This window comes from Triticum dicoccoides, chromosome 7A, assembly GCF_002162155.2.
Source record: "Triticum dicoccoides isolate Atlit2015 ecotype Zavitan chromosome 7A, WEW_v2.0, whole genome shotgun sequence".
NCBI classification, from domain to species: domain Eukaryota; kingdom Viridiplantae; phylum Streptophyta; class Magnoliopsida; order Poales; family Poaceae; genus Triticum; species Triticum dicoccoides.
In genome coordinates, this window is record NC_041392.1 from 192,515,456 (window position 1) to 192,529,738 (window position 14,283).

Here is a 14,283-nt window from a genome sequence, read left to right on the forward strand (position 1 = left end):
CACATATGTGAATTAAATGATGCGATCCTGATTACTTAGATAACATGTAGGTGAATTATGTCATGCGATCCTATTTATTTATTCATCATATCTTTGAATTATGTTATGCTATGCTATCCAGTTTAGATAGACATCATATATGTGAAATTATGTCATGCTATCCTGTAACGCCCCGAGACCGATGTGCCACGTGTCTTCCAGTTATTCGCTGTTGTTGCCTTGTCATGTGCTTGCGTGTCATGCATCTCATATCATGTCATCTTGTGCATTGCATTTGCATACGTGTTCGTCTCATGCATCCGAGCATTTTCCCCGTTGTCCGTTTTGCAATCTAGCGCTCCTATGTCACCCGGTGCCCCTTTCTACCGATTTTCGTGTGCGGGTGTCAGACTTTTTCGGATTGGACCGAGACTTGTCATGCGGCCTTGGTTTACTACCGGTAGACCGCCTGTCATGTTTCGTGTCATTTGGACTTCGTTTGATATTCCAACGGTTAACCGAGGGACCGAAAAGGCCTCGTGTGTGTTGCAGCCCAACACCTCTCCAAAGAGGCCCAAACCCACCTAAGACATCTCTATCATCTCGGTCGTTCGATCATGATCGCGTGGCCGAAAACCGCACCTCATTTGGAGCTTCCTAGCTCCCTCTACCTATATATATATATATATGTCATCTTCCCCGAAAATTCGCGGATGAACCCTAAATCCGCTCCTCTCCGCGCCGCCAGACAAATCCCTCACCGGCCGGACACGTCCGCTCGGCCGGCCACCTCACCCCGGGCCAATCCGGGGATGCCACCTCAGCACCACCGCTGCCTCCAGCCTATCCGCGTCCGCCACCTGTCCCGCCATCGTCCCACCGCCGCCGCGGCCCGCAGAGCCCATCCTGGGCCCGCGCGGGCCCATCTCGCTGCCGCCTCCCCGCGGGAGCCCGCGCCCGCTCCCGCGTCTCCCCCGTCACGCCGCCTCCCTCGCCGGTGTTAACTGCTTCGCCGCCCCGCCGCCTTGTGCTTCGCCACCGCCGCCAGGTGCTTCGCTGCCTCGCCACTGGAAGTCCCGCCACCGCCGCCATGTGCCTCGCCCCGCCTCCGCCGAAGTGCCATGGGCCGCCCCCGCCGCCGCTAGTCGTGGATCCGGTCGGGCCAGACCGGATCCGGCGACCTCGAGCCCCGCCGCCGTCTCTCATCGCGCTCCGGCGATAACTCCGGCGAGGATCCGGCCCGCCTCGATTTCCGTGCCGGATGAACCCTAGATCTGGAGGTGATATTTTCCACTAAGCCCCCAGATCCCCAGATCCCAGTTTTATTTTGCATTTTTCATCATGTAGTAACTTTGCATCCGTAGCTCCGATTCATGCGTGTAGCATATCAAAATGTTCGTCTCGACGAGTACATCATTTCATCTCATTGAATCATTTTCATTTGAGCTCATCTTGATGCCCGAAATGCTGTTGGAAGAGGGTTATGTGAGTAATTTGTCAGATCTGTTTCAGCAAATGGCATTTTGTCATTTTTGCCATGATTAATGTGTGCATGATATGATCCTAAGCTCTACATGTGTTTTGTTATATGCCATGCCATCTTTACAGAGGTGCTTACCATGTATTTTTGTGATATGTGTGGTGACTAGCACAAGCTTGCAAAGTAGCGTAATCGGTAATGCAGATTTCAGGGACATAGAATTTCTCTAAGTCCTTGTCCTGATTTTGTCATTATGCCATTTGTTCATGTTGTTTCCTAGTGATCCATGCCTCTTTTGAGGATGATCGGTAAGGATGATTTGTTAACATTGTGGTGCTCTGTACATCCATGTATTTGTTTGCATTTATGGAGCACCCTATCTTGAGTCAATCGAGCTCTACTTTTGCTATATCGTGAATCCTGGCAGATTGTTGACTTGTTAGCGATTTTGCCGAGGATGTTGCTATTGATACGTGCATGCTATGTTGTTATTCTTGCCATGTCTAGCTTCTATGCCATGTATTCTTGATGGGTGTATGCTTAGTTTGTCATGCCATGCTCTGTAGTGAGTGCATCGACCTCGTAAATATGCCTACTCGTTAACTGATTTGCATGCTCCAGTTTTTCACTAAGTCTGAGATCTGTTTATGTTTTTGCCATGTTCACATGCTTGCAATTGTATTTTATGATCCCTTTTGGCTCAAGGTCACTGAGGGACTTTTGTTAAGTGCTTTGAGTATCTTCATTACATGCCTTGCTTTGCCATGTTAAGTTCCTGTAGCATGTAGTTTTCAGGCTCTAAAGTGTGCTTCCTGATGTTAAATCCCAGACTTGTGTTAATTTCACTAAGTCTGAAACCTGTTATCATTTGCACTTTTGCCATGCTTGTTTGAACCTGGTAATGGATGAATTAGTCGTAGCTTAGTGTTCATCTTTTGTCAAGCATCTTGAGCGGATCCCTTCCAGGTATTTGTTTGCCATGTTTGAGTTCTGTAGCATATTTATCTTGTTGCATTTAGATGGCTACTTGCTGTTTATCGCAGACCGGTGCCATATTTGTTTTGCTTGCCATTTCCAAACCGTGCATCCGATTCCGGTGATCTTTATATCGATTTCAACCGAAATCACCTCACCTTTCCAGTGGCACTCTTGCATTTCCAAGTTGAGGTCAGGTTCAATCATTCCTTGTCAAATCATGCATATGCATCACATACCGATCCCGCATATCATATCATGTTCATGTGTTGGTTGTTTACTATGTTGTGTGCTTCTTTCCGGTGTTGGCTCCTTCGGGTTGGTTCCGGTAACGTCGCGTTTGTGAGGACCCGCTCGTCTACGCCCATTTGTCTTCTTCATGGACTCGTTCTTCTTCCTTGCGGGATTTCAGGCAAGATGACCATACCCTCGAAATCTCTTCTATCTTTGCTTGCTAGTTGCTCGCTCTTTTGCTATGCCTATGCTGCGATACCTACCACTTGCTTATCATGCCTCCTATATTTTTAAACCAAGCCTCTAACCCACCTTGACCTAGCAAACCGTTGATTGGCCATGTTACTGCTTTGCTCAGCCCCCTCTTATAGCGTTGTTAGTTGCAGGTGAAGATTGAAGCTTGTTCCATGTTTGGGACATGGTTATTTTGTTGGGATATCACAATATCTCTTATTTAATTAATGCATCTATATACTTGGTAAAGGGTGGAAGGCTCGGCCTTATGCCTGGTGTTTTGTTCCACTCTTGCCGCCCTAGCTTCCGTCATATCAGTGTTATGTTCCCGGATTTTGCATTCCTTACGCAGTTGGGTTATAATGGGAACCCCTTGATAGTTCGCCTTGAATAAAACTCCTCCAGCAAGGCCCAACATTGCTTTTACCATTCGCCACCCAGCCTTTTCTTTCCCTTGGGTTCTGCAGACTCAAGGGTCAGCTTTATTTAAACCCCGGGCCAGTGCTCCTCTGAGTGTTGGTCCACCTTGTCAGCCGCCGGTGGCCACCAGGGGCAACTCTGGGCTGGCCTACCGGAAGTTTGGACAATCCGGTGTGCCATGAGAACGAGAGATGTGCATCTCCTATCAGGATTTGTCGGCACATTCGGGTGGCTTTGCTGGTCTTGTTTACCATTGTCGAAATGTCTTGTAACCGGGATTCTGAGTCGGATCGGGTCTTCCCGCTAGAAGGAATATCCTTCATAGACCGTGAGAGCTTGTGATGGGCTAAGTTGGGACACCCCTACAGGGATTTGAACTTTCGAAAGCCGTGCCCGCGGTTATGGGCAGATGGGAATTTGTTAACGTCCGGTTGTAGAAAACCTGAAGTTGAACTTAATTAAAATACATCAACCGCGTGTGTAACCATTATGGTCTCTTTCCGGCGGAGTCCGGGAAGTGAACACGGTGTTGGAGTAATGCTTGACGTAGGTTGTTCTAGGATCACTTCTTGATCATAGTTGTTCGACCGTGCTTTTGCCTTCTCTTCTCGCTCTCTTTTGCGAATAGGTTAGCCACCATATATGCTAGTCGCTTGCTGCAGCTCCACCTCATACATTTTACCTTACCCATAAGCTTAAATAGTCTTGATCGCGAGGGTGTGAGATTGCTGAGTCCCCGTGACTCACAGATACTTCCGAAACCAGCTTGCAGGTGCCGATGAGACCATGCAGGTGACGCAACCAAGCTCAAGGAGGAGCTCGATGAAGATCTTGTCCTTTGTGTTGATCCGTTTCCAATTGATCAGTAGTGGAGCCCTGTTGGGGTCGATCGGGGGTCTGTGTAGCATTTGGGGTAGTCTTCTTTTATTTTGGTTCCATAGTCGGACCTTGATTGTATCTGGTTGATGTAATGATTTATTCATGTATTTGTGTGAAGGGGCGATTGTAAGCCAACTATGTATCTTTTCCCCTATTGTATTACATGGGTTGTTTGCGAAGATTACCTCACTTGCGAAATTGCTTTCAATGCGGTTATGCCTCTAAGTCGTGCTTCGACACGTGGGAGATATAGCTGCATCGAGGGCGTTACAAGTTGATATCAGAGACTTCACCGACCTTAGGAGCTCCCTGCTTGATCGAATAGCTGGCGTTGTTGAGTCTAGAAAAATGTTTTGAGTCATTTAGGATTATCTATATCAGAGAGTTAGGACTTCTTTTGCTCCTCAGTCCCTTCGTCACTCTGGTGAGGCATCCTGACGTAGAGTTTTGACTCTTCTCTTCTCAAATTTCACTAAATTTTTTTAGGATCACGTGGATATCTTGGAATCATTCCGATCGATTTGTGATGAGAACATTGTTCTTGGTGCCTCCTATCATTTAGGGGTTGTGGCAGTGTCCCGGGGAGTTGAGCTCCGAGGTGTTGTCATCACAATTTTATCATTGCAGTTCTGGAATACCTGAGTTTAGTTTCGCCGACATCGAAAATCTCTTTTATGCAGTTGTTGGTGAGATAAACTCGACGCCACCCAGTACTGGGGCGGGAGTTCGGGAGTATTGTCATAACTCGTATAACGGATGCTTTTCGAAGGTTGAGGTAGACGATTTCCGAAGATTTCTTGGTTATGTGTTGAAGGATGGATACAGCTGGATGTAGGATTTGTTAGTTTGGGTGAGATATTATGCTTCCCCTGTATCCCCAACACCTGATTGCATAACCAGAAAATTTCGGGAGTTTATAAGTGGTAATTTGAGTAGCTCTTAGGATTTCATTCCGACGGATATATGATATGAAATTGGGGTTCGACGTCTAGTGGTCCGCCTATTCACGGTTGGTTTTACAGTGGTCTCATTGTGTCTTAAAGAGTCCTTGGCTATGCCGACTCGGGGACGCTTCATATGCCAGGTGCACTGCCTTGTACATGATGGTGCTGTACGATCGAGCCCGTGTAGGCCCCACCACAAAAACTTCAGACGAAATCTCTATCATATGTTTGTTCCGGCTTATTCTGCAAGTCAATCCTTTGTTTTGTTTTGAGTTGTGGTATTCGAGTTGCTTCGAAGTCAACTGTTGATTCGATCCCTTGTCTAAATGGTGTTCTCATACTCCGATGTGAATACTAATCCTTCATGATAATCGAGATTGTCATGTCAATCCTTTTTAACCGGTGTGTTTCTCTTCAAGTGGATCCAATCCTTGTCAACATTCGCAAGATCAACTCAAGTCCTCTCAACGTTGGTTGTTTCATCCATCCCAAGTTGCCTTTGTTCTCCCACCCTCCCACCCTTGTTTCTTCAAGGACTCGGATTTCTTAATCAAGTATCCTTTTATTCATGTGAAGTCTCGCCATTATTTTCCTTCATGCTCTTACCCGGTGGTTCTCATGAAGATGCTCTACTAGTTCAATATTCTCCATTCTTTTCTTCTCCGGTGGATTCAGTTCAAGCTTTGTCGGTCATATCTGTCCTTGCTTCAAATGTTTTCTCATGCCGGTGCACCTCATAATCATCCACTTCTTGCTATTTAATTGTTCCGGAGTGCTGAAGATATCTCAAAAGATTTGTGTCTCCATTATCAATCCGTCCAAGACATCTCGAGATGTTATCTCATTCAAGCCGTTTAATTCAACCGGTGCTATCTCCTTTGCAAGTAATCGTTCAACGGTGTATCTTTTCAGTGGGCCCTAACCCATAGGTCTTTTTCCAGGATCTTACCTGACTCTTCTTATTTTCCTGGAGCGATTATCAAATCTTTTTAAGTTTGACGTAAGAATGAATTATCATCAGTCAAATGCCTTTCTCCAAGATCTTTCAAATTCTTTTCATCGTTGGTTCAACCTTTCTAATTTTTCATTCCGGAGTGCCTCAACAATTCTCGGTGATGTTTCTCGTTGTCTTTCTCATCATTTGAAGACCGAAGAAGAGTTTTACATCCTTATCTTATCTGTTCTTTCAGAGATTCGTGGTTCTAGTTCAAGGCCATCGTCTCATAATAGTTTCGATTGTGAGAATTCTTTTCACCTATCTGGAGTCCATCAATTCAGGTTTATTCATTCTCAGCTTTCAATTATCATTATCCAATCTTACCGGTGCTTCGTTCAAGTGATCTCTAATCGGCTCATGATATATTCGTTCTCATGTATCTAAATCCTCTCAAGCATCTTCGTTCATTTTATAATTCTTCCCGGTGTTTCTTTATCTTCTCTTTGTTCATTTTCAATTCTTATGGTGGTTCGTTCAAGATTTCTCTTCCTTGTTTTGTCATATCAATTCATTCGTTCTTTCCAATCCTACCAGTGGTCCATTGAGTTTGTGCTATATCTCTCTTAATCTTTTCTACGAGAATAAGTAATATGCCAAATCCATTGTTTGTCATCAATTTAATTGGTGAAGGTTAACCATAATATAATTCTTATTCTTGTTTCATCCATATGTTAATATTTTCTTCCGGAGTTTGTTCACGATCATTAAATTCTTGGTTTCAAGTGCTCGTCTTTCTTTCCCGGAGTTCCAAGCTTTAATTTATCACGGAGATCCATCTAAATCATTACAAGGTTTCACCTTGTGTTTTCAACTTCTTTTTCCCTTTTGGTTGATCACCCTTTTATTACCGGAGTTCCTCATGGAGGTTCATCAGGGATTTAATTCCTTCTGGAAGTGTTCATCAAGATTCTTTTCAGAGGAGTTCAAGCATTCTTCTTCTTGTAATCCGGAGTGCAATTGTTTTCCCCTCTTACCTTTTAAGGTGGTGTTATGTCATTGTTGATAATTTTTCCTTCGTGTTTCATGATTCACAAGTTTTTAAAGAGTGACATATCTAAATCCATCATTTTTCTCTTCGCTCAAGACAACTTCTCAACCAATCAATCTCTTCTTTGGAGTTATATTGGGTTATATTTCACCTAAAGCTTTCCTTTAAGGATTGTCGCTCTTATGGTGTTTATCAATGATCCAAGTTCTTCATTTATCCTCCCGGTGAAATATTTTCTCGTCTCCTTGTCCATACCAATCCAATTCTTTTTCCCGTGAGTGGCAGGTTGTCACCTCATAATTTGAGATGTATTCCATAAGACCATATCAAGCGTATTCTTTTCGTTGTTGGTGTTCCAACAACTCCGTTCGACATTTCTCCAAAACATGCCTTTTTAAGATATGTTCTGACAGAAGTCGGCATTTTCTTCTCCATTCTCCTATTTCAATGATCTAACTTCTATTCTTTTCTTCCGGAGGCATTGTGATGTTGCTCTCCTCAACCCATCTTCTCGGATTGTCAGGACCATGCTTTGTTCGTGCTTATCCTTTTAACCGGAGTGTTATGTCCCTTTGCTCAAGCTCTTTCATTTTATCAAGTTGTTCATCTCTTTTAAACCGGAGTGCTGTCCGAGATCTTTCTTACCCCTTGTTCCATTCATTCATTATTTACGGAGGCAGTGTATTGTGATTTCATCAAGTATCTTATCATCTTATCAAGTTCTTATTCAATTCTTTTTCTTCTCAATCGGAGTGCTGGCCGAAGTTGTTCTCCCTTGTTCCTCTTTTCTAACGGAGTGTTTTCAGCTTCGTCATCTCTGTTGTATTCTTTTCTCGAAATGGCTAAACCTTTTCAAGGTTCTTTGGTTTCACTCGTTTGTCAAAGAAGCAACTTATCTTTACCTCTTCTATTTCTCTTCCGTTGACCCTCCGGTGCCATTCTAGAGCTCGGGACGAGATCCTCTCGTGGTGGTGGAGTGTTGTAACACCCCGAGACCGATGTGCCATGTGTCTTCCAGTTATTCTCTGTTGTTTCCTTGTCATGTGCTTGCATGTCATGCATCTCATATCATGTCATCTTGTGCATTGCATTTGCATACGTGTTTGTCTCATGCATCCAAGCATTTTCCCCGTTGCCCGTTTTGCAATCCGGCGCTCCTATGTCACCCGATGCCCCTTTCTACCGCTTTTCGTGTGGGTGTCAGACGTTTTTGGATTGGACCGAGACTTGTCATGCGGCCTTGGTTTACTACCGGTAGACCGCCTGTCAAGTTTCGTGTCATTTGGACTTCGTTTGATATTCCAATGGTTAACCGAGGGACCGAAAAGGCCTCGTGTGTGTTGCAGCCCAACACCTCTCCAAAGAGGCCCAAACCCACCTAAGACATCTCCATCATCTTGGTCGTTCGATCACGATTGCGTGGCCGAAAACCACACCTCATTTGGAGCTTCCTAGCTCCCTCTACCTATATATATGTCATCTTCCCCGAAAATTCGTGGATGAACCCTAAATCCGCTCCTCTCCGCGCCGCTGGACAAATCCCTCACCGGCCGGACACGTCCGCTCGGCCGGCCACCTCAGCACCGCCGCCGCCTCCAGCCTATCCACATCCGCCACCTGTCCCGCCGTTGTCCCACCGCCGCCGCGGCCCACGGAGCCCATCCGGGGCCCGCGCGGGCCCATCTCGCCGCCGCCTCCCCGCGGGAGCCCGCGCCCGCTCCCGCGTCTTCCTCGTTGCGCCGCCTCCCTCGCCGGCGTTGACTGCTTCGCCGCCCCGCCGCCTTGTGCTTCGCCGCCGCGGCCAGGTGCTTCGCTGCCCCGCCGCCGGAAGTCCCGCCGCCGCCGCCATGTGCCTCGCCTTGCCTCCGCCAAAGCTCCATGGGCCGCCCCAGCCGCTGCTAGTCACGGATCCGGTCGGGCCGAACCGAATCCGGCGACCTCGAGCCCCGCCACCGTCTCTCCTCGCGCTCCGGCGCTAACTTCGGCGAAGATCCGGCCCGCCTCGATTTCTGCGCCGGATGAACCCTAGATCTGGAGGTGATATTTTCCACTAAGCCCCCAGATCCCCAGATCCCAGTTTTATTTTGCATTTTTCATCATGTAGTAACTTTGCATCCGTACCTCCAATTCATGCGTGTAGCATATCAAAATGTTCGTCTCGACGAGTACATCATTTCATCTCATTGAATCATTTTCATTTGAGCTCATCTTGATACCCGAAATGCTGTTGGAAGAGGGTTATGTGAGTGATTTTTCAGATCTGTTTCAGCAAATAGCATTTTGTCATTTTTGCCATGATTAATGTGTGCATGATATGATCTTGAGCTCTACATGTGTTTTGTTATATGTCATGCCATCTTTACAGAGGTGCTTACCATGTATTTTTGTGATATGTGTGGTGACTAGCACAAGCTTTCAAAGTAGCATAATCGGTAATGCTGATTTCAGGGACTTAGAATTTCTCTAAGTCCTTGTCCTGATTGTGTCATTATGCCATATGTTCATGTTGTTTCCTAGTGATCCGTGCCTCTTTTGAGGATGATCGGTAAGGATGATTTGTTAACATTGTGGTGCTCTATCCATCCATGTCTTTGTTTGCATTTATGGAGCACCCTAGCTTGAGTCAATCAAGCTCTACTTTTGCTATATCGTGAATCCTGGCAGATTGTTGACTTGTTAGCGATTTTGCCGAGGATGTTGCTATTGATACGTGCATGCTATGTTGTTGTTATTGCCATGTCTAGCTTCTATGCCATGTATTCTCGATGGGTGTATGCTTAGTTTGTCATGCCATGCTGTGTAGTGAGTGCATCGAGCTCGTAAACATGCCTACTAGTTAACTGATTTGCATGCTCCAGTTTTTCACTAAGTCTAAGATCTGTTTATGTTTTTGCCATGTTCACATGCTTGCAATTGTATTTTATGATCCCTTTTGGCTCAAGGTCACTAAGGGACTTTTGTTAAGTGCTTTGATTAGCTTCATGCCATGCCTTGCTTTGCCATGTTAAGTTCCTGCAGCATGTAGTTTTCAGGCTCTAAAGTGTGCTTCCTGATGTTAAATCCCAGAATTGTGTTAATTTCATTGTCTGAAACCTCTTATCATTTGCACTTTTGCCATGCTTGTTTGAACCTGGTAATAGATGAATTAGCCATAGCTTAGTGTTCATATTTTGTCAAGCATCTTGAGTGGATCCCTTCCATGTATATTTTTGCCACGTTTGAGTGCTGTAGCATATTTATCTTGTTGCATTTAGATGGCTACTTGCTGTTTATCGCAGACTGGTGCCATATTTGTTTTGCTTGCCATTTCCAAACCGTGCATCCGATTCCGGTGTTCTTTATATCGATTTAAACCGAAATCACCTCACCTTTCCAGTGGCACTCTTGGATTTCCATGTTGAGGCCAGGTTCAATCATTCCTTGTCAAATCATGCATATGCATCACATACCGCATCTCGCATATCATATCATGTTCATGTGTTGGTTGTTTACTATGTTGTGTGCTTCTTTCCGGTGTTGGCTCCTTCGGGTTGGTTCCTGTAACGTCGCGTTTGTGAGGACCCGTTTGTCTACGCCCATTTGTCTTCTTCATGGACTCGTTCTTCTTCCTTGCAGGATTTCAGGCAAGATGACCATAGCCTCGAAATCACTTCTATCTTTGCTTGCTAGTTGCTCGCTCTTTTGCTATGCCTATGCTGCGATACCTACCACTTGCTTATCATGCCTCCTATATTGTTAAACCAAGCCTCTAACCCACCTTGACCTAGCAAACCGTTGATTGGCTATGTTACCGCTTTGCTCAGCCCCCTCTTATAGCGTTGTTAGTTGCAGGTGAAGATTGAAGCTTGTTCCATGTTTGGGACATGTTTATTTTGTTGGGATATCACAATATCTCTTATTTAATTAATGCATCTATATACTAGGTAAAGGGTGGAAGGCTCGGCCTTATGCCTGGAGTTTTGTTCCACTCTTGCCGCCCTAGCTTCCTTCATATCGGTGTTATGTTCCCGGATTTTGTGTTCTTTACGCGGTTGGGTTATAATGGGAACCCCTTGACAGTTCGCCTTGAATAAAACTCCTCCAGCAAGGCCCAACATTGCTTTTACCATTCGCCACCCAGCCTTTTCTTTCCCTTGGGTTCTGCAGACTCAAGGGTCATCTTGATTTAAACCCCCGGGCCAGTGCTCCTCTGAGTGTTGGTCCACCTTGTCAGCCGCCGGTGGCCACCAGGGGCAACTCTTGGCTGGCCTACCGGAAGTTTGGACAATCCGGTGTGCCCTGAGAACGAGATATGTGCAGCTCCTATCAGGATTTGTCGGCACATTCGGGTGGCTTTGCTGGTCTTGTTTTACCATTGTCGAAATGTCTTGTAATCGGGATTCCGAGTCGGATCGGGTCTTCCCGCTAGAAGGAATATCCTTCATAGACCATGAGAGCTTGTGATGGGATAAGTTGGGACACCCCTGCAGGGATTTGAACTTTCGAAAAAAGCCGTGCCCGCAGTTATGGGCAGATGGGAATTTGTTAACGTCCGGTTGTAGAAAACCTGAAGTTGACCTTAATTAAAATACATCAACCACGTGTGATACCGTGATGGTCTCTTTCCGGCGGAGTCCGGGAAGTGAACACGGTTTGGAGTAATGCTTGACGTAGGTTGTTCTAGGATCACTTCTTGATCATAGTTGTTCGACCGTGCTTTTGCCTTCTCTTCTCGCTCTCTTTTGTGAATAGGTTAGCCACCATATATGCTAGTCGCTTGCTGCAGCTCCACCTCATACATTTTACCTTACCCATAAGCTTAAATAGTCTTGATCGCGAGGGTGTGAGATTGCTAAGTCCCCGTGACTCACAGATACTTCCAAAACCAGCTTGCAGGTGCCGATGAGACCGTTCAGGTGATGCAACCAAGCTCAAGGAGGAGCTCGATGAAGATCTTGCCCTTTGTGTTGATCCGTTTCCAGTTGATCAGTAGTGGAGCTCAGTTGGGGTCGATCGGGGATCTGTGTAGCATTTGGGGTAGTCTTCTTTTATTTTGGTTCCGTAGTCGGACCTTGATTGTATCTGGTTGATGTAATGCTTTATTCATGTATTTGTGTGAAGGGGCGATTGTAAGCCAACTATGTATCTTTTCCCCTATTGTATTACATGGGTTGTTTGCGAAGGTTACCTCACTTGTGACATTGCTTTCAATGCGGTTATGCCTCTAAGTCGTGCTTCGACACGTGGGAGATATAGCCGCATCGAGGGCGTTACATATCCGTTTTAGTTAAACAATATACATGTCAACTATTTCATGCCCTCTTTTTTCCACACTATCTATTGCATCTGTCTCTCATACAATGTCTGTACATTCAACTATATTTCCTGTTTATCAGCCATTTGAATTGGAGCGGGTGATGCTAGTATCTAGCGGACTAAAAACACGGTCTTCAAATAAAACAGTGCTACCTCTTGGTGGAGATAGCACCCTGGTTGTACATGCACAAGAACCAGCCCTACCACACATAACCCAAACTCTCGCAGATTGTACCCCTACTACGATGGACAGAGAACCAGCTTCACCCAATCTAACCCCAACCCCAGCCGATAGTAACCCAGTTCCTGTTGACACAGCACCATCTCCACCATAGAGCTCCCAAACAAGAGCAGTTAGTAAGGCAGCTCCAGTGCCCAAAGGGCCAGTACTATCATGGCGAACCCCAACTTCACCAGTTAGTACGCCTATTCCTATGGAGGAAGCACAACCATCTAGTCGTAGTTTAGCATCTATCGTATTTGATGTTGTTAAATCGTATGTGCGTATCTTCCCATCTTGGAAATATTATACTGAAGATGAAGGAAAATGCCAGTTGCAGGTGTTTGTCCAGGAGTTATGTGTAAGTAATGTTATTCATGGCAATTACTTTGCTTCGTCCCATACATCCTACCTCCATGATGGTTATAATACAGCAAATTTTCCCATTTTCTCTATAGAGAAGGGCCGATTTGGAAACTCAGGATGAGGTAACCTGTGCTAATACCTCTGCTATCTTCAAGAATGCTTGGTGGCAGTATCGGAATTACCTGAAGAAAACGTACTTCACCGGCAAAGAAACTCATCAAATTCCCTTATGTTCTCCTGAGACACATTTACTGGACGATGATTGGTTGTTCTGTACCGGTCCCGAACCAAGAATGTGGTAAGGTCTATGAGCTCATTTTCTATTTTTAAGTATTATATTCTTGCGTCTTACTGTACTCTGTTCATGTAGAACAAGTGCCTAAACCTGAAGAACAACTGTTCTAATTTAAGTTCCATTGCTACCATAGGACATATATATATGTTTGTTTGATGCTTTTATTATGTACTAGTGCTTGGCAATAGAAAACTTGGTAGTTTAATCCTGTCCACCTTACTAATGAACTGGTTCACCGAAATGAGTTTCACATACTAGTACATGCTAAACTTGTTATGTGTCTGCTTGTTTCTTCTTTTAGAATGCTGACAGAATATTGGGGAAGAGTGCCTTAGTAAGCAACAATAAAGGAAGTAATGAAGATAAGGTTCAGGATAGTGACACATCCTGTCTTGGTTTAGTGTAGGAGTTACTGGCCACTACCGCTTGCATAAGCTATTCAAACTCACTGTCTGAATCAGTTCGGTTTCTTGAGTCTCAACTACAAGCTGAAAGACATCGTTCAGCTGTGCTGCGACAAGAAGCGAAAGGACTGCAGATGTCCCTGGAGCATTCAGATGCATACTTTCTGGTGCAACAGCAAGCGTTGGAGGATTTTAGTGCCAAACAGGACAAAGCTAATCAGCTTGCTAAGCTTATTGCCAGGATGGTGGATACCCAGGATAACATTTCTTGAGCACTTCTGAAGTTGTGTCAGTTATGCTCTTGTTTTGCTGCCGCGTTTATTTGCACTGGTGGCCAATTTTGACGGCCAGTGTATATGATATGCTGCTTTGTTCCCTATATTTGCACTGGTGGCGGACTTTGATGCCCAGTGGATGTAATATGTGTAATAGCCGTGATAGCCTAGCGTTAGTTGCTTGCTTATTTATTTCCTTGTTGTCTTGTTTATTTGTTTGCTTGTAGTCATTGCAGTTCTTTTTCCGCGGTTAACTAGTGTCTGCAATAACCTATTTTTTAAAACTAGGCCACAATAA